The 19,245-nt window shown below is 48.0% G+C and overlaps 1 protein-coding gene across 2 annotated transcripts in view; it reads right to left on the bottom strand.

Annotated features, from left to right (window-relative positions):
* LOC126517416 (uncharacterized) overlaps positions 1–19,245 on the bottom strand; it is a 371,746-nt gene that overhangs the window by 97,672 nt on the left and 254,829 nt on the right. The gene's annotated exons all lie outside the window — the stretch shown is intronic.

Below are 19,245 nucleotides of genomic sequence, written 5' to 3'. Positions count from 1 at the left end.
CCAGGTATATGGCCGCGGAAATAGCTGTTGATTGCAATACAAATAAAGTGGCCGTATACGCGGCCTGTAAAGATGTATTTGCCACGGTGTCGTCGCAAACGGGGCGAAGCCATCCTCCATAAGCCGCGGCTGGTGCAAACGTTTCAGAAGAATATCGACGCCCTGCTAATTCAAAATGAGACAGAGGTGAGCCCGTATGCAACAAAAATAGCGAGAAATGGCAATGTAACCACTGCAGAATAAATTAAGACGCTAAAGTTAAGAAGTCAAAAAGGTGTTTTGGAGGAACAACGAGACCCTCGATTCGAGTCATTTACGGCGACCCCGATGTGGTACAATCCGAAGCCGTTTACCAACTGTTTTTCTCACAACTGGTTGACTGTGAGCACGCCAGACGCTACACTAGACCAGCCCGTGCCCTATAACCTGGCGCAGGGACATTTAAAATTGGAGATCGCATTTCTCACACCGATGTAGAAGAAGACGAGCGGTTTATGATGCATACAGAACCCGTCAAGCACACACAAAAAAAATCGAAATTAAATAGTGAAGAAAACAATTGTCGTCAGATGAAGCGCAGTTTCGCAGTTCTGTAAACAACAAGTAAGGAAAAATAAAGAAAGAAAGAAAGAAAGAAAGAAAGAGAGAGAGAGAGCGGAGACACCCGGACGCAGGATGCGGTAAGTGCGGCTCTCAAAGTGCGCCCCCCTCGCCTCGCTTTTTTTTTTTTTTTCTCCCACCGCGCAGTCGTGTTTTGCAACGCCCGGGCAGCGAAATTAGTATTCATGCAAATTCAGCGATAGTTCGCCCGGTCTATGCCGCGCACGGGCACGCGCGCTCTCCACAGGGCGCGTTTTTGGCGCGGCGAAAAAATAAAAATAAATAAAAACCTCGAGCCCGCCCCGAGAGACCGACTACCGCGGTATCGCGCGAGCCGAGCTGAGTGGCCGAGCGAAAGGGTGGTGTGAGTGCCAACTCATCAGGAAAAACTTGCGAGTTCGCGCGTTTTCGCCGCGTGTGTAGCAGTATACTACCGTGTTTACTCGTCTTAAGGCCCCCATTCCCCATTCGAAGCGTGAACACTTATTAATTTCTGCAAGCCGCTACTAGATGGTAGTAGGTATCACGCGCCCTTCCAGCAACTTCGACGTCATCATAGTCACCGCGCATCCTATCGAATCACGCGTCACGCTTCCAGCGCGATCGAACGGTATCGCCTTTGGTGCAGAGCGTTGTTTAGCTGCGTAGTCTTTTTAGGACGCTCCTTCCGCTGGTGGCCGTGTATGCGGTGACCTTCAAGCTACGGGAAATGATTTGCGCGGATCAACACGGTAAACATGCGGCGGGGAGAAAGTTAGAAGTAAAAACGATATCTGCGCGTCACTTCCGGTGGGCGCCAATGAGGCCAATTGCTGAAACTACGACGGCAGCGCGAAGCTGACGACTTGAACAAAAGCTTTCATAGTCCGACGCAAGTGATCGCGCTATTCTGCATATCAGTCTGGTCGCAGTTCGAGGCTTCAGTGAGTAGCCACAAGCCTCTCTCATGTAAGGCCCGCATTCCGCGAAAAAATCCGAGAGAGAGAGAGAGAGAAAAGGAGTGCGGGCTTTACACGAGTCAATGCGGTATACAACGGGGAGGGACGAAGCACGCGGGAAACTCGATTTGGGTCGGCGCGGTATAGAACAGAAAAGCAGGGAAAATAAACTGAAAGCGAGTTTTAGCTCCAGAAACCGCTTCGAGGTAATGCCGGCGTTTCGTCTATATACAACACAATGGGCGGCCGGGGCGGCGGAAAAAAGTTCGTGCGCCAACGGTGGCGCGGTTGCGAGTTGCACGGGGCTCCGTGGGAGGCGATGACGAGAGAACGTCCACGTGAGGCGTAAATTGTGGGACAGGCGAAAAAGCGAGGGCTTCGGGTATGTATGTATATATATATAGGCAGCTGAAAAGTGGGAACAATGCCAGGCACAGTAGTTATAGCTCCAGGGAGTCGCCACGCGCCCGAACTCAAAGTTTTGCGAGCCGTTCTCTTGTAATTAGCGCCATTACCGAGAGAGGGCCGAAGGCGTGAAAGACGCGTAAGCACACACACACGCACACAAAAAAGAAAGGTCTAGGTGGCGAAACACAAAGACGCAGCGCATAGGCGATCGCGTCGATAGGTGTTCTGGGGCATTTAGCAGTGCGTGTCCGCTTTCTTTTTTTTTTTTCGCGTATAACGTACAAACGGTGGTCGGATAGGGCAAGAGAATGGATGCTCAGGGTTGGAAAAAGCAGTCTCAGCCTTCAGAGGCTTAAGTGAAGAGATGAGTGCAAGAAATCAGTACCCATTAGATCGAGTCGGTTCACGAAGAACAGGGATAACCGCGAATAACTGGGAGAGGCCTTCTTTCTATAGTGGACTTAAACAGGATGGTGACGTAATAACGAATGTCCACGCACAGCAGATTTTTAAAGATAACATTGTTGCACGAAGCACGCGAGTTTACGTCGGCACGGTGAGTTGCTTATCAGCACACGTGCGATGGGTTTAAACAGAAGAGCATGCGCAACGGACGGGCTATTCAATCAATTCACGCTGCAGATTTTGACGACGATCATGATGATCAGAAGGAGGAGAAGAGGATGACGCTTGCGATGATTGCTGTTTGAAGAAGAAATTGCGGCAGCACTCATCTCACGACGACTGTCGGCGGTAGTTCAACCAATATAGAAACAAAACGTAGTGGCACAGTCGAAACGATGTTATGGGTCACGCGTGCACTGCAGCGGGAGTCCACTTGCGTGCTTCCCTACGAACACTCGGCGCCATCTAGCACTGCCGCTGCAAAGCCTCTGAGTGGTCTCCGAATACCGTGGGGCGTCGTTGCGTGCGAATGCTGAGAAACGCGTCACGCGGCAACCAAGCTCCTCTCTCGCGCTTCCTTCTTGACACGTGGCGCCATCTAGTGGCACTGTCGAGAAGTCCGTGCGTGGCCTCCGAGATAAGCGTGGCGCGTCGGTAGCTGCAACGCTGAGAATTGTTCCCTCGCTTGCCACATTCCGAGTGCCGCATACTCAATGACTCAAGTCGGCAAGATGTTCATCGAAAAGCGGCACGTAGCCAGTGCATTCCCAGCACAGCTCGATACAGCGCTAACGTAAAAGGCTTTCAATGAAATAGGCGCATAGCCAGGGCATCTGTGGCGCAGGCTGCTCACGCACTGCGTCCAATTGCGCTCTGCATCGGAGAAATTTAAAGGATATTTTTCGTCATTGCAGAGCGGCGCATTACCAGAAGCACGTGCCTAATTACCCAAATAGGCGTCAAAGACGTTCATTGAAGAGCGGCCAAGACCTACTCGCAGACGCTAATAACATAAAGGGACACTAAAGCGAAACAATAAATCAGTTTATACTAATGAAGCATTGTTTGAGAACCCTGCGGGCAGTCATTTCAAAAAGATAGTTCGATTATTAGATGAGAAAATGAAGGTCCAAGTATCAGTATTTGAATTTCGCGCCGAAACTCCGGCGCCGGTACGGCACCGTGACGTCAGGGATTTCAAAAGTATGTTTTCGCATTTGGGCCGCGTTGGCTGAATAAAGGTTCCCGAAACTTGCCATGTTTAATATTTGGCTCCTTCAGTACACAATGTAGTAAATCTGTACCGCTATTATACAATTAGTAGGCCCTAGAAGATGCCATCAACATCCAAGACGTTACAGCCCCCAGGTGCGAGAACTTAAGTAGGCGTCGCCACCTCTATTTCGTTCTTGCACTTTTTCTGGCTTACCAAATGTCTTACAGTTGTAAGAGTGGTGTTTTTGGTGTTGTAGAACGCTAATTTACTGATGCAGAAGAAATCATTTTTCACTTCAGTGTCTCTTAAGTTGGTATCAAAGAGGGTTATTTAAGACCAGCACAGACCGACTGGCACATACGCAGCGCTCAAAGTCGGAATGAAACAGTTTCTTCGAACAGCGGTGCTTAAGCCAGTCCCGCATCTCAGGTGACCCATGTCGGCGTGAAAGAGGTTCGTTGAAGAGCGGCACGTGTGTACACGCTGGCACATACTCAGTAATCGAAGTTGGTCCGATGGTTGGTTCCGAACCCTATTAACTCACCACAGCAGCCCAACATACTGTCAACGATTCGACTACTGACTACCCAGTGAAACAGGTAGGCGAGAAAACGGTTAGCTACATACATACATACATACATACATACATACATACATACATACATACATACATACATACATACATACACGCATGCATACATACATAGATAGATAGATAGATAGATAGATAGATAGATAGATAGATAGATAGATAGATAGATAGATAGATAGATAGATAGATAGATAGATAGATAGATAGATAGATAGATAGATAGATAGATAGATAGATAGATAGATAGATAGATAGATAGATAGATAGATAGATAGATAGATAGATAGCCAAACCCAGGAAACGCGTGAAGTTCCGAAAGAATGATTAAAAACACGGTGACATCCAAAAACGGTAGCCCCCTGCTATTAAGCCTACGTAGCCAGTAGCCGATAATGCGGCTAAGTAACAGAACTGCTTTGTGCTAATTGGCTCACGTTACGTTTAAAAGCTTTCTTGTTCACTCATTTGAACTTCAGAGAGGTAGCAAGCTGGTCGCTCAAAAAGTTCTAACGCAGAAACATTCCCGCGCGCGCGCGAACACACTCACACAAAGTTCTTACGGTTACGAGCAAATCGCCCGCAGGTCCCGCGGTGCGTCCTCGCACGAACACGCGAATGACGTGCTCACAAACCCGGTCCGCCAAGTGACGAGACACTTCGGTGTTCACCGTCACTGCGACCAACCCTGTGCCACGCTCCATAGCCGCTCTGCGGAAAATAACTTCCTGACAGCGTGCGCAGGACAGGGGCCGGTCGAGCGCATTAGGTGGTTGTCGTCGAGAAGAGACGAGACTCTTACCTGCAGCGTCGCTATTCACCGAGATGGCCGCACTCGGTGCGACGAATTTGCCTTTCAACCGTCCGGCGTAGGGAGTTTAGATGAGCTCGCGTCCCCTTACGTGGCACTCTGTCGCGCTTACCACGAACGACACGGCTCTCTCTCTCTCTCTACCCGGTTAGGCTACCGTAAAGATCGTTTCCTGCGACAAACGCTGGCTCGTTCCGACGGATCCGGCATTCCGCGCGGCCGCGGGTGAAAATTAACTCAAGGATCCGAGAAAGGCCAGTTAAGAGCGGTCCGGCCACGCTAGCGCAGGTTCGAGAGACCGCCGCAGCCGCCGCTTCTTGGCAGACACCGGTTCGCATACTGCAAAATGACCGCGACGGTGGGTCCCCCGCCCGCGGTGAGGGGAGTATTCTTCGCGAATATTTAACGATGCATGAGTCTACTGCTGTGCCGCTGCGGAAAAGAAGCCATCAGAAGTGGCGCCCTAACGGACGGTGCGGGCGCGCTGAAGTTGACAGACAAATGCGCGCGCACGCCACTAACGTCGCTTGAACTCGGCAACTGGCGAAAGCGTCTTTGACGAGCCGTCGTTTCGCTTGCGCGGGAGGAACGGCGCGCGCGTCTTTGTGCACAACTCTGTCGCCTCATCTCGGTGGTAGTGGGGGTACGACTTTTGCTGAAACGTGGGAATCGCGCGTCAGCGGAGAGAGCGCTCGCCACTCGCTTGACGACACGCGTCGGGAAGTGTGAGCAGCTTGGGAGGAGCACTTCCTCGGACGATACGTCAGCGAGTGCGCGTTGCGCTCATCGCTGTGCGCACGCAAGTTGCGTTCGTTGCGAGCGAATGGACCGAACAGCCGTAGAACTGGACGACAAATATCCATTATAGAATGACTCCGCCGAAGAGAGGCCACTCTATCGCTTATGGCTAGGGGTAGCATTCACGAGATCTTACTCATTTCGCATTGGAATGGCCGACAACGCTCTCTGCAATGCCTGTTTTTGCGAGGAGACGCTAGAACACATTCTGTGCGACTGCCCTGAATATAATATTCAGAGACAGTCCCTGGCTTACGTTCTAGCGCACCTTGACAATAGACTATTGTCAGTTGAAACGATTTTCACATGTCGCCGACAGAAGACATCGCAGCTGAAGGCGACGAAGGGACTACTTCGGTTATTGAAAGAGGCGGGCTTGGACAAGCGGATGTGACGGTGATGTCACGTACCACGCAAGAGTGACGGACTGTAACTGACGATGCGTGTGCAGTGCTATGTGCTCTCTGTCTCTCTCTCCTCCCCATCTTTCATCCCCCCCTATCCCGCTCCCATGTGTAGGGTAGCGAACCGGTCGATCTAAACTGGTTACCCTCCCTGCCTTTCCTTGTCTACCTTTTTTTCCTTCCTTCCTTACATTATAGAACACAAAGGTGTGACTAGGTAGCGCTGCTATACTGGAGATTGAGAATAACGAGACAGAGACCATATAGACGTACACAAAGTGCAAGCAAATTAGGAAGTGTGAACAAATTTGCGCTTTGTGCGTGCCAGTCTTGTCCCTGTGGTTCAACTTGGACGCTCGTTTTTAAACGCAAACAAATTATGTCAATATCAGAAAGAAAAAAAATTGAAAGAAAGAAAGAAAGAAAGAACTGACAGGCCATGCTCACTGGAGTGAATGACTCGATAGTATTACAAGATTCTATCATTGAATCGTTATCTACGGACATAGGAATGCCTTCTGCATGATAATCATCTGTGAGTTATGACATTACAATCATCTGCTGCCGTCTACGGGTCCACCTCACCTACGGTAACCAGCGTTCGCCAGGAGGCGCTATTTACGGCAGCTTGAGTGCGAAACCTAAATATGCTGATACGATCCGACAGGGATGCTTCAAAAAGATAAGACGCTATGGATGATAACAGACGCACGCCAGTGTCAACGTTTGCTTTAGCTCTATGCGCCCAGCCAAGAGATAGAGACAGAGATTGAATGCATAGAAACGCAGGTAGGTTAATCAGTCTGGTTACTTATCCTACACGGGGGGAGGCAGTTGCACGGGGGAGGGGGAGGGAGTAAGGGGATCAAAAGAGAAAGACAGCGGTAGCGGGAGGGAGAGAGAGAACGAGAGACGAGCACGATCAAACAGCGTACACTATAGCGGTAGGGGGTGGCGCTCTTAAAGTCTATCGTAAAGCCCCGTAAACAGCTGCAATCTGAGTAGCGCGAATAAGGCATTCTGCACGGATGTTCTTTGGAAGCAGTGGTCTAGACATTTTAGTTCAGATAGCGGACGATTGTCCAAATGGTCCATAACTTTGCAGGTAACTTGGCTTTCGGCACTATAGCAGGGCAGACACAGATAATGTGTGCGAGCGTCTCATCACACCTCCTGCACGTGTCGCACGTGCGGCTCTTGGCCATTCCAATAAGTAGGAAAAAAATGTTAAAGAGGGCGGAGTCTCAAATAACCGATAAAAGATACGTTCATATGCTGCTTTTCTGTTCATTTATGCCTTGTCTCCTAAAACCTTTATTCGTAAATTTTGCATGTTGCCACTGTTGTTTGTATTATTAATTCTAGTCATCATGCACAGGAGGTCCCATTTCAGTTTCTAACTACGGGACCTCCTTCTGTATCTACATATGCTGTAATTATCCCCATTTTGTCATGAATAAACTGATTCTGAATACTGAAGTGTGCTTCCTCAAAGAAACCGTGCGCCCCCCCCCCCCCCCCCCCCCCCCCACAAAAAAAAAAAAAAACATGTCTTACAAACGCTAATGGTTCCCGCAGTGGTAGGTTAGTCGTTATGTCATTGCACTGCCGATCTCGAAGTCGCAGGCTCGATCCCGGCCACGGCGGCCGCATTGCGATGGGGGCGAAATGCTAAAAACACTCGTACACTTACGTGCACGTTATAGAACCGCAGGTGGTGAAAATTATTCCTGAGTTCACCTATACGGCGTGCCTTGTTAATCACATCGTGGTTCTGGCACGTAAGATCCGAGACTTTATTTCAAATTCCCACGGGGGTCTCAACGATTAGTGCAGCACATTTCTCTCTAGTAACGACAGCACACGAAGGCCCAAGCTGCCTGTTACACTGTGAGCAGCACCTACGAACTGTATGTGGGATTCAGACCTCAGCCATTTAGCGCAAGCGCTTAAAGCTCTCGGAAGAAAGTAATGAAATGTAACGTAACGTGAACGCTAATGAGACCGTAATGGAGAGCAGCCAGCGAGTGAGTGAGTGAGTGAGTGAGTGAGTGAGTGAGTGAGTGAGTGAGTGAGTGAGTGAGTGAGTGAGTGAGTGAGTGAGTGAGTGAGTGAGTGAGTGAGTGAGTGAGTGAGTGAGTGAGTGAGCGCTATGCACTACTAAACGTAGCCACCCAGCGCAACTTTCGCAAATCTTATGGCCACCTAGCGACGAAGTTTCACAATCAGTTGCGGGCACCCACTATATTGCGTCATGCGACAGCCCCCTTTTCTCCCGCCCCGCGTACGTCCATTTCTTGATGAAAACAAATTTGCCACGCGCGACTGGCACGGGTGGCGATAAGGCTGCCGCGGACGAACATTGTAAGCGGCACGGCATCAGCCTAGCGGGTGAATTAGCCCGCTTTGTCACAGGGACATCGCATTTGCAAGCTCGGACAGATTCATCCCCCCCCCAAAAAAAAAGCACTTCAAGAGAGGAAAAAGAATGCAACAAACAATTGTTTGTTCGTGATCCACACCGTGATGTTGTTCTTTAAAAAAAAGGCAAAACATGCAAACAAACAAACAAGCAAAGAACTGGGACTCTGATGACCGAGAGGAACGACGCGGACGACAACAGCAACAGCGTCGAAATGCGGCTTCACTCTTTAATCACAATTTAGCCTCGCGAGGAAAGTGGGGCTGAAAGCTAGAAATAAGAACAAAATATCAGTTACAATAAACAGTAGAAAGGCCGCCAGATGATGCTTAGATGTTAATCGGGCGGCGAGTCTCGAAAAAAAGAAAAAGACAGAAACATAATAAATGTAATTACGAATATGTGAACACATGCGCGGAGACCGCGCGAAGAGAGACAGAGTCAGCGGAGTGGATGAAAAATTCTACAGGGTTGGTGCGTACGCTTGGCACCACCGAGGCTGAGTAGTAAAAAGTAACAAGAGAAGAAAAAAAAGATGGCGGAGTGGGTGGGATGCGTATCATGGTCGCTGTTCAAATTGGGGCTCTAATTAGCCGCAACGACACCGCACGGCCATCCCTCAAGCCAGCGCCGCGCAACCGCTGACAGTTCAAAGTAGAGAAACAAACAAAGCAAAAAAGCGTGCGCGCCAGGCAACGGAAAGACCATGTTTAATGACCTCAAATGTGCGGAGCGTGGGTAGAAAGAAAGAAAAAACGAGAGAGTGAGCGAAAGAAAGAAAAGAGAGCGAGGAGGCGAGGGCGCGCGAAAAAAGTAAGTAAGCAAGGAAAGTGAGAGTACAGCTATCGCGTTGTTGTCGTGAGTACATTGTGAAGGGAGAAAAAGTAAATAATAATAATAGCAATAAAATGAATTTAGGCCCAACACCGTAAACTCCGTTCATTTTACGGCTCCTTCTCTTCCTCAAGCTTCCCTATTTGAAAAGTTCGTGTAAGTTCTCGAATCCTTCATCGTGTTGAAAAGTTGGTGTAAGTTCTCGAATCCTTCATCGTGTATACAAAACGTTGTTGCTGTAACGCTCTCGATGCGGATCAGAAACGAGGAAATCCACAGCAGACGCAAAAAAAGAAAAAAAAATGCGCGAGGTGAGTGTTTAGCGAAATATTAGGGCTGCAGAGTTATGTGGTTATAAAGCCAGGCTTTATTTCGTCCTTTCACGCTTCACCCAAACGCAGACACTGAACACGGCAAATCGTACCTACAATTCCAGACCCATAAAAAGAGAATTGAATTATGGGGTTTAAAGTGCCAAAACCACTTTCTGATTATGAGGCACGCCGTAGTAGAGGACTCCGGAAATTTCGACCACCTGGGGTTCTTTAACGTGCACCTAAATCTAAGTACACGAGTGTTTTCGCATTTGGCCCCAAAAAAAGAGAAGCAGGGGGCAGAAAGTTGATAACTGGGCGGGTTGGTACTGAATCACTCTTAAAATCGCGCTTCAAACCAAGGACAAGAAAAAAGAAGGAAAACAGGACGCGCTCGTCGACTACCCCCCGTTCAGAAAAAAAAAAAAAAAAACAGCATTTACAGTGCACGTCACCACTTGTGTAGGGCGCACGAACGGCGCCCTTACTTTTTGGCAGCTACCGTTAGACGTCACTGGCTGCCTCCGGAGAGCGCTCTACACAAGAGTGACGCGTACTGTACTTAAACGCCTTGCAATACAGTGCGCGTGCGCCACCCGAGCGGGAAGATATCCATCAGCCGTACATCCGTAGTAGTAGTAGCAGATCGCGAGCATCAAATGCTGTCTATGTAACTACTGATCGCGGTTTAGTTGAGTTCGTCGCCTTACCTTTTCTGACACGTGACATAGAGAGAGTGATGGGGACGTCCGGGAGGCGCATGCGCGCTGTCTTGTTTATTATTTATTTACATGCTGTATTTTTCTATTTTGTGTTGTTTTTTGTACAATGAACGTTCAAGTGTAGTCGGCGTGTGTCCTGTCTTCCTTCTTCTGCTTGTCTTTCGCATTAGGCGCATTTTGTAAAACGAAACGAAAGCAACCTCATCTTTCGAGAGCTACCGCTGTCACTTAACGCTGCAGCACGTAACTCTTATAAAAGCAAAAAGAAAAAAGAAAACACTGCAACTAAACTCAGGAGAGCTCGGAGAGAAAGCTGGGCTTGGAAAATGCTAATCTGAGAACCGTTACGCCGGCGTGCGGAAGAGAGAGAGTGAGAGAGACAAAATGTTAAATTCATTTCTTCAAAGCTGGGAAACAAAAGCTGTCCCGAAGAAATAACAAGAGAGCAGAGGCCACCTTTTAAAGCCCGGTCGATGAAGCGATGGCCAGTCAGAAAATGACACGTGATGACAGGAGCGGAGGTGATGATAATGGGTGCCCCGGCGTTAATCACGGCTCATTAGCACTAATGATGAGCAGCGACAGAACGCGGAAGACAGGGAGGGGGGTGTCCCCAAAATGATGTTTTCACTCAAAAGTTACTTAATCAGCAGCATTTCCTTCTCGTCGTGAGGAAAAAAAAAACCAGAGCGCTTCGCTCGGTCCAAACGTTCCAGGTTTCCGTTAATTCCGTCATGCACGTACCTGGCGTACCGGATGTGCCTGGATTCGATCACGCAGACCGATAAGAAGACTATCGCAATTAGAAGAGTTCACGCTGAGAAGGCAGCTTGCCGCTACCCTTAATTAAATGTGTGCAATACCGCTACTCACATGTGGGGAAGGAATTTGAAGGTTGGCCATGAATCTTGAGAAAAAGTCAAGGACCGCGCAATGAACGACGGAACGAAAAGAAAGTCGTAGTTTCGTCCGAAACGTGAAGCATTGATTGTGATAGCAAAAATTTAGGCAGCTATACAAAGTTAGGGTAGTAGTTTTATCACCTGTACAGAGGGAAGTAAACATTCGCGTGATAACTGAATTAACAAGCATGGTGCTACGCGTGCAAACGCAAACGTGAACAGATCGCACTCGATGACCGCGGGCGCTCACCGTCAGAGCGCCGGCGTTATGAAGAGCGACGGCAGCGGCGAGCGAACGTTTCGTGCAATCTTTAGCTTCAACGCGTCTCCGAAACCCGAGATTACGCGACATCCAACACTAGGCTCACGAAAACACAGCGGCCGCGATGCCGCACACCATCTCGGCTCGCCCAATGTTGCACCCGCCGCAGAATACCGTAAAAACCGGAATATAGGCCGAACTTCTTTCAGAAAACCGCGGCGGAAAGTCGACCCCCGTCTTATAAAGCGGTATACCGGTCACTTTTTCCCAGTATATACCGGTTTCCTTTTATATATTTTTTAAGAGATAAAGTTCGGGGGGGGGGTACCTACATTCCTCTACGACCTATATTCCGGTTCTTGCGGTACCTCAGAGATTGGGCGCGCGCGACCGCGCCAAGCACGGCCAGGGCCGGGATACCGTGCCTCACCCAACTCAACTGCGGCTCAGTAAGGACCGTCGCTTGTTGTTCGCCCGACGCTGAGGCACATGCAGTCGGGTCATTCGTGGATGAGCCTCTACCGCGGGACAGTTGCGTTCTTTGGCTGTTCCTGTGCGAAGTCGGCAGCAATTATATACGGCGTAAAAAAACTAGCAGCGTCAACTTTTTTTTTGTTTTTGTTCATTTCGGGAAACGGTTGTAAGCTTCGAGTCCTGCGAACTTCGAGTCTTCCGTTCGGGCCAATCGCATGGCTCTTTTAAATAGAAAGGTGATTATTCTCACTTGCATAATTACTTGTCTAATTACAATAATCTTTCTTAAATGCATGTCTACGTGGTAAACGTAATACCGAGGAAATCGCTTTTCGAACGCGTTTCGTGAAAAACCCGGTATAACGAATCGTGTCATACGTGGCCCCCATCTGAGCTCGGCCAACAGGTGTGCCGAAGACCGGCTGCGTCTTCTACGCAACGACGCAGTGTAACAGCAAACAATGCCTAAACATCCTAGTGCAAATATGCCCTTTCAAGAGCATAATTCCTTGTTTAAAATACAACGTTCTGTGCCTTCTTTCCAAAGGTTTGGCGCGTCTGCCACGTCAGCTCCTTACCGAAATACGTCCGCCCGCCCTGGACGTAGTCCAGTGGCAAACTGAGCTAATCCCGGAGATGGTTTAATGAAAATTGTGCCGACGCCGGAGAAGGCGTAATCCACGGTCACGTGGGTCGCATGGAGGTAGCCTCCGCGTCTTGCCGGGAAGGCCCGTGGTCTCTACGCTACGAAACCCGGTGCGGAAAATGAACCGTTTTCCATCATCTAATTAACCGCTACGCGAAAGCTTCGCTTCGCACAGATTTGCGTTGAATCTGCAAAATTTCAGCTTGCGGCAATATTCGCGCCACGTGTCTTTCTGACGCCGTCGGGTCGGTGATTTTTCGTCGTTCTGTTATCTTTCTTTTTTTTTTTTTTTCTTTTGCGCCGTTTCACACCGTGTATGATCTATCAACGTTTAGCTGGTATGCGCTACGTCTCGTTCCCCGTTCGAATCTTTCTTTTCCATGATTAGGGAGAAGTCGACGCCATTCTTTGGAGCAAGAAACACAGTATACACGGCGAGCCCTAGCGAAACGGCCTTTGTTGTAGGATATAGGCGCCTGAAAACGAGAAATTTCCCGAAAGCATCGCGAAAAAATAAGAATTATATGCTCCCTTTTCGAAAATTGTGGGCTTTAACGTCCCAAGTTATTTATTTATTTATTATTATTATTATTATTATTAGTAGTAGTAGTAGTAGTAGTAGTAGTAGTAGTAGTAGTAGTAGTAGTAGTGTTGACCAGGGTTGTTGAAATACGTGATCTTGGTGTGCTTTTTGATAGTACCTTAAGCTTCTCCGCCTACTTTAGGCGTGTAGCATCACGAGGCCTGCACAGGCTCGTTTCCGGCTGCAAACTTACACAAAATAATTCCGTTCCGAACTTTCTTTTCCAGAGATTTTTCATGTCCATGTGGCTCTCTTTACTTGAATACATCTCAGGGGTGTTCAAGTAAAGTATATATATCAAGCAATTAGTATATATAAAATATATACTAATTAAGCGAGTATAAAAAAAGTTATTGAACATATAAACATCGCTTTCTGACCACACGCACTAACAATTTTTCGTGTCTGGATAATCGTCCTACACTTCTGTCACCTAGTCGCAGACGTAGTCGTACCGACGTCCTCTTTTTATGCAAAATCAATCGTGAAATTATTAAACGTTCAGATCCACTAGTTCCTCTTTCACTGCTGGTTTCGCAGAAGAATTCCAGGGGATATGGATCCTTCAACGTTCCTGCCTTCTTTAAGCAGACACTCACCTCTGCGCAGAATACAAAATGTATACAACTGGCATTTTATCCAGTTTGATATCGTTCAAAATGTGCCTTCTGTTCCGAGCTTCGCACTTTACCTTGAGGCTGATCTTTCTAGCTGCACTCCTCTCCTGTTTTCTCATAGTTTCTCTCTCCTGTCGTATACGTGCTCCATATCTTCTTCGTGTGTTATTACTGCATTGTCGCTCATTATGTAGCTGTTTACGCAGTTATTCTTTGTTTTTGTTTTCCTTTTAATCCAAATTGTTGTAGTCGATAAATTTTCGTTGTAGTTGTTTGACATTTCTACCATTTTTGTTTTCCTTTATCTGTGCGCCAACGCTCAGACCAAAGTGTTGTTCCTGGACACGATAAATAAAAGATTGATTGGTTGATTGATTGATCGATCGATTGATTGATTGATTGATTGATTGATTGATTGATTGATTGATTGATTGATTGATTGATTGATTGATTGATTGATTGATTGATTGATTGATTGATTGATTGATTGATTGATTGATAAAGCTACATACAGTTAACGGCTTGCCAGCTAACGAGGTTAATTCATGAAGACGCCCGTATAACGATCATCTTCGGTAACGATTACCAGGAAAACCAGCCTTCACTCAAAGCCATTAAGGACAGAAGCCGAGGGGCTAGCAAGCATTGTTCGTTGACGATATCATTAAGAAAACGCGTTCCTCGCGTTCAATTTACTCAAAGGAAACAATGAGTGCTGCAGTTGCCGCTATGAAAGCTAAACATTACGCGCGTCAACGGATCGCCAGGTGTCGTTTTAAACGTTGATCCGCGAAACGAGCTCGTTAGTAATGATCCTCTTCGAACGTGTGCGCGATAAAGAAAGGCAGTTTCGATACAATAAAGCGACATACGTTTGAAAGAGATTCACTAATGTCGCTATTTTCCGGGAGTCTGTGAGGACCGTACAAATTTTGGAGATTAACAAAGGAACCATGAAATGACCTGGCGCGAGGCCTTAGAAAGGCGTTCTTATCGCCGGCTTTATCGCATCGAAACACGGTGGCGTTTATCTTAAGGGCCGTATTTATCGGAAATCGAAGCCCGCAACATTACGGAGAGGTATTTATCACAAAGACGTACGTTCCATCCCGTGCTCAACTCCTTTCTAGCGCAGCATTATTGTCGACTCTTCGAAGGGAATTGTCAACCGCTCTGACGTACGTTAAAATATCCACAATGTCCCACAAAGTTTCACACAGCATAACTTCCTCGAAACTTGGACTCATGTGCGTGCGATGCGGAAACCGGCAGACCAAGCGAAAAAAAAAAAAAAAACGTAAGGCTCCGTTCACACTTGTGGAGCGAAAAGAGAGCGAAAAGGCCAAAGCGGGCGGTAAATCTTTCTCGCGCATGTCGAAGGCGTTCACATTCGTTTCACCACCGTCCCCGCCGCTTTTGCCAAACCTATACCTGCTGTGAGCACATTTGTCTGCATGGTGGCGTACGTCACCAAACCGTTTCAAACATCTTGGTCATCACATCTATACAGGGCGTTTCACGTGACTTGAGCAAAGCTTTAAAAATGCGCAAATGCCACGTGGCTGGACAGAACCAAGGTAACGTTGTTTGCCGTCGCTTGGAGATGGATTATTTTTTTGCATTCCGCCTAATTACGTAAGTAGTCTTAATTAATCAAGTTCTCCATTATTATAACTAGATGAAAAGTGCCAATGACGAAATTGTAGACCAATGTGAGAAACTCCCGATACATTTTTCTGTTCGATACATGCTACATAAACGTGTTTTTCCAAGCGTGAAAGAAGCCCGCGAATGACGCAATATTTCCGCGCGACTGGCCGCTCGAGGCACCGCCTAGTAAGCACGCTGAGCGCTATTGAGCAAACATACAGAATTATCGACAAGCACACACACACATACCAATGTGGCGCTATGTGTTTAGATAAAATGCATTGCTTCACAGACGATTAAGACCCAATAAGACTTCAATGCACTCATCACTATGCACAAGAGGCACTGTACGTAGTTTCGCAAAGATCACAAAACACACCTCGTGTGTCACAATACCGCGAGAATCATGGCGGAATCTATCGTACACTTACAGAGTCTGAAAACAGCATCGTGACATGTAGTTATGTAGTTGTGTGTTCCGTTATGGAGCTATATGAAGACAGGTAAGCCGCTTCGCCTGCAAGACCGCCAACATCTGTGCGTGCTTTTTGGACTCTTTTCTCTACTTCCATGACCACCTGCGGCTCCTTGACGCTCACCAAATGCACGAGATCGAACCCGCGACCTCGAGATAAGCTGCGTAACGCCACAGGCTACCACGGCGGGCCTTTCTTCCGTGCCTTCCTAAACTCGCGTGCGGAACTTCGCAAACGTTCGTGACATTTGACTGCCTTCAATGGTTCTTCAGTGTTTTTTTCATGCTTTAGCATTGTTTGCCCTGCGGAGAAGAGTAACTGGGGCAACAAAAGGCACCGAGCTCTACTCTAAATTCCTATCAATAAAAACAAGGTACTTTAAACTCAACCTTGTAAACGAGTAAACAAACAAAAATATAAACAAGAACAGCGCGAAGCACACCAATTGCAATAGCCGTGGCCATTCCTAAGCCGAACGGCTCACAGCAGAACGCGTCGATTGTAAAAACATCTTGAGACATTGTGTATAAAGCGGCGAAAAAAAATTGCGGCAATGTAATAGGGTTTCTCGACAAATATTACTACTACCAAATGCCTAAAACATGGAAGACCACTGACAGACAACGTTGTGTGTCAATGGTTGCGCTGGCCGTCAAATCATGTTACGGCGTAGTGCAGCTAATGACTCCTTTCCTACAATACGTTTCAGCACCCCGTGACTTGCCTTGCACTAATAGATACGTATAAACGGCGCAGAAGAAACAGTAAAGACAGGCCATTAAGATGCAAACGGGGAGTGCACTTCGAATCTGCTGACGTAACGCGCACACCGCAACGAGGACGAACCATTTCGAACGACAGAACGTTTTCTTTCGTGGCTAACCTCCAGGCGCCCGCGGCGAAACATGCGGTACTTCAAACTTCCACCTCCAAAGTGCCGCGCCCTATACGTGAACCACGGTGCCCTCGAGCTTGCCGTGTCCTTCCGCTGCGGACAACGCGTACGACATAACGCAAAAACGAAACTATAGACGCCGCATCCTCCGCATGCGCGGCGCACGTGCATGTCAGTGGCAGTGGCCTTTCACGGGTCGCGGGCGCGGGCGGCGAAGCGAGGTTCTCCATCGCGACCCGACGACGAGACCAGAGATTGCGCGTTCTAAACCGCGAGCCGCAAAAGGGGGGGAGGGGGGTAATTAAAACGCGAGCTAAAGACGCCGCTCGGCGTGCGCGGCCGCATTCACGGATGCTGAACGGTGTAACGAGCTAGCTGTGGCGAAAAAGGAGCGTCTTCGCGTTTTGCGACACCAAAAAAAGCAGGGGGGGGGGGGCGCTGTCGGCACGTTGACAGCTAGCGGCGCCCCGGACTCCTTCAGTCACTGGCGCGAGCTGGAAGAAGCGGGTTACGAAACACCTCCACCCGAGACAGGCGAGGGATCCTGCCTTGTCACGAAAATGCATGTCGTTTACACGTGTTAACCGTGTACTTGAAAGAGTCAACGTTGTTTAGAGGACATGGGATGCGGGCGCCTCGGCAGCAATGAGACTGCGCCCCGCAAGCAACTTCGGGTCCAGTATCCTACAAGCATAGAACGCCTGAAAACGTCAGTCAATTATGACGAAAGAAACAGCGGGCTTGGTTCCGAGGGTAGAGTATAGGTTTGACAAGTAATCATTGCAAAGAATGCTACGCACTATATGAAAATGAAATGCTCAACTGTCTAATAATATAGCAACCGATTTATCAAGCAATCGTTATGTTGTACTTAATAACAGCTGACTTACGTACAGCAATCTCTCAGACTACATCCGAAGTACGAAGATATCGCCGCCAGGCCTCGCCCCTTACTGGCTTTTGAGACTTTCTTTGGCAATTTGAAATTATAATCCCTACTTAAATCGCGAACAGCGTGCTGGATTCTATCACCACAAATCAATGTCATTTCATTTCCATCAACGTCTTACAACACATATGGCCACTTGTCAGTCCCTTTAATGGTGTTTATTTAATATTACATATATAAAACAGTACTTTGTTTAAAATGATCAGCTTACGAAGGCGCTTGAAGCCAGAACGACGAAGTAAAGGCAGATACATGTGTTAACCATCACTCCCATACTGGCTGACAAAATATCGTTGGAGATTCGGGGGCTCCCACAGGCAGCTGGCGGCAAAAGTACAGAAGTTTGTGTATTCATCGAAATTCACCTGTTCAAGTCTAGATGGCGGTACTGATTTTTTTGGGACACGAATTGGAAGGACGAAAGGAACGGAGCAGAAAATTACTCCGGGCACCTAGCCAAAGATTACTACGCATTAAAACGAGCGTGTTTTCATGTTTGCTCGACGTGAGAGACGCCCATTTATGCGTTTTAGAGTAAAAGAAACACTTGTCATACTTCAAGCAGAAATAATGTTGATTTGCTATGTATTAACTGCAAGATCGATATATACGAGAGCTATGTGTGCAAGCTATGCAAGTCTGTTAGAGCCACACTTCAACACATGTTGTGGGGATGTGAAATATACCAAAATAAAATGGCAGTCTCCCAGAAAATCTACGGGCGCGGTGGTCGGCCGTGCTGCTCAGCTCAGAACTCCAAGACCAACTTTGGGCCGTCCAGCGAGCCAAGGAAGCCGCACGGGAGCAGCAGCTCCCAGTGGCCATCTAGGCGGCCCCAGGCCCGGGCCTCCCAATGGGCCGGATTCCAAGTAATGTTATCACATCATCACAGCTATTTTGCCGCACGACTGCGACACACGGGTACCCAGTGATGCGTGCAACAGTGAACAGTTTCATTCGTTGCAAGCGAATATACTTTCTCGATTTCACTAAGTGACTCGCAAACTTCGTTCGCTCGTACAAGCGAGTAAAGAATTAAAAAGCCCAAGAAAAGCGTTACGTAGAGCTTTTCCTAGGCTTGTTTGGGATCGAGCTACCTTGGGAGAAAAAAAATGTACGTAATTTGATGAACTTCAGAACAGTGGCTAGCCGGGCTTGTTGATACGACATGCTTGAGCGAACAGCGCGAGAACAGAACACAGAAAAGGGGCTCGTGTGCCCATTTCCTGCGTCCCGTTCTTGCGCCGTTCGCCGAAGCATGTGTACGTAATTTGATCCGCTAAGGATCCCTCGTGCACGATCAAAGCTGCAGGTGAACTGAGTCGCATAA

Source organism: Dermacentor andersoni, chromosome 11 (assembly GCF_023375885.2).
Source record: "Dermacentor andersoni chromosome 11, qqDerAnde1_hic_scaffold, whole genome shotgun sequence".
Lineage (NCBI taxonomy): Eukaryota > Metazoa > Arthropoda > Arachnida > Ixodida > Ixodidae > Dermacentor > Dermacentor andersoni.
The sequence above is the reverse complement of the archived record's forward strand: the minus strand, read 5'-3'. Positions and strand labels throughout refer to the sequence as shown.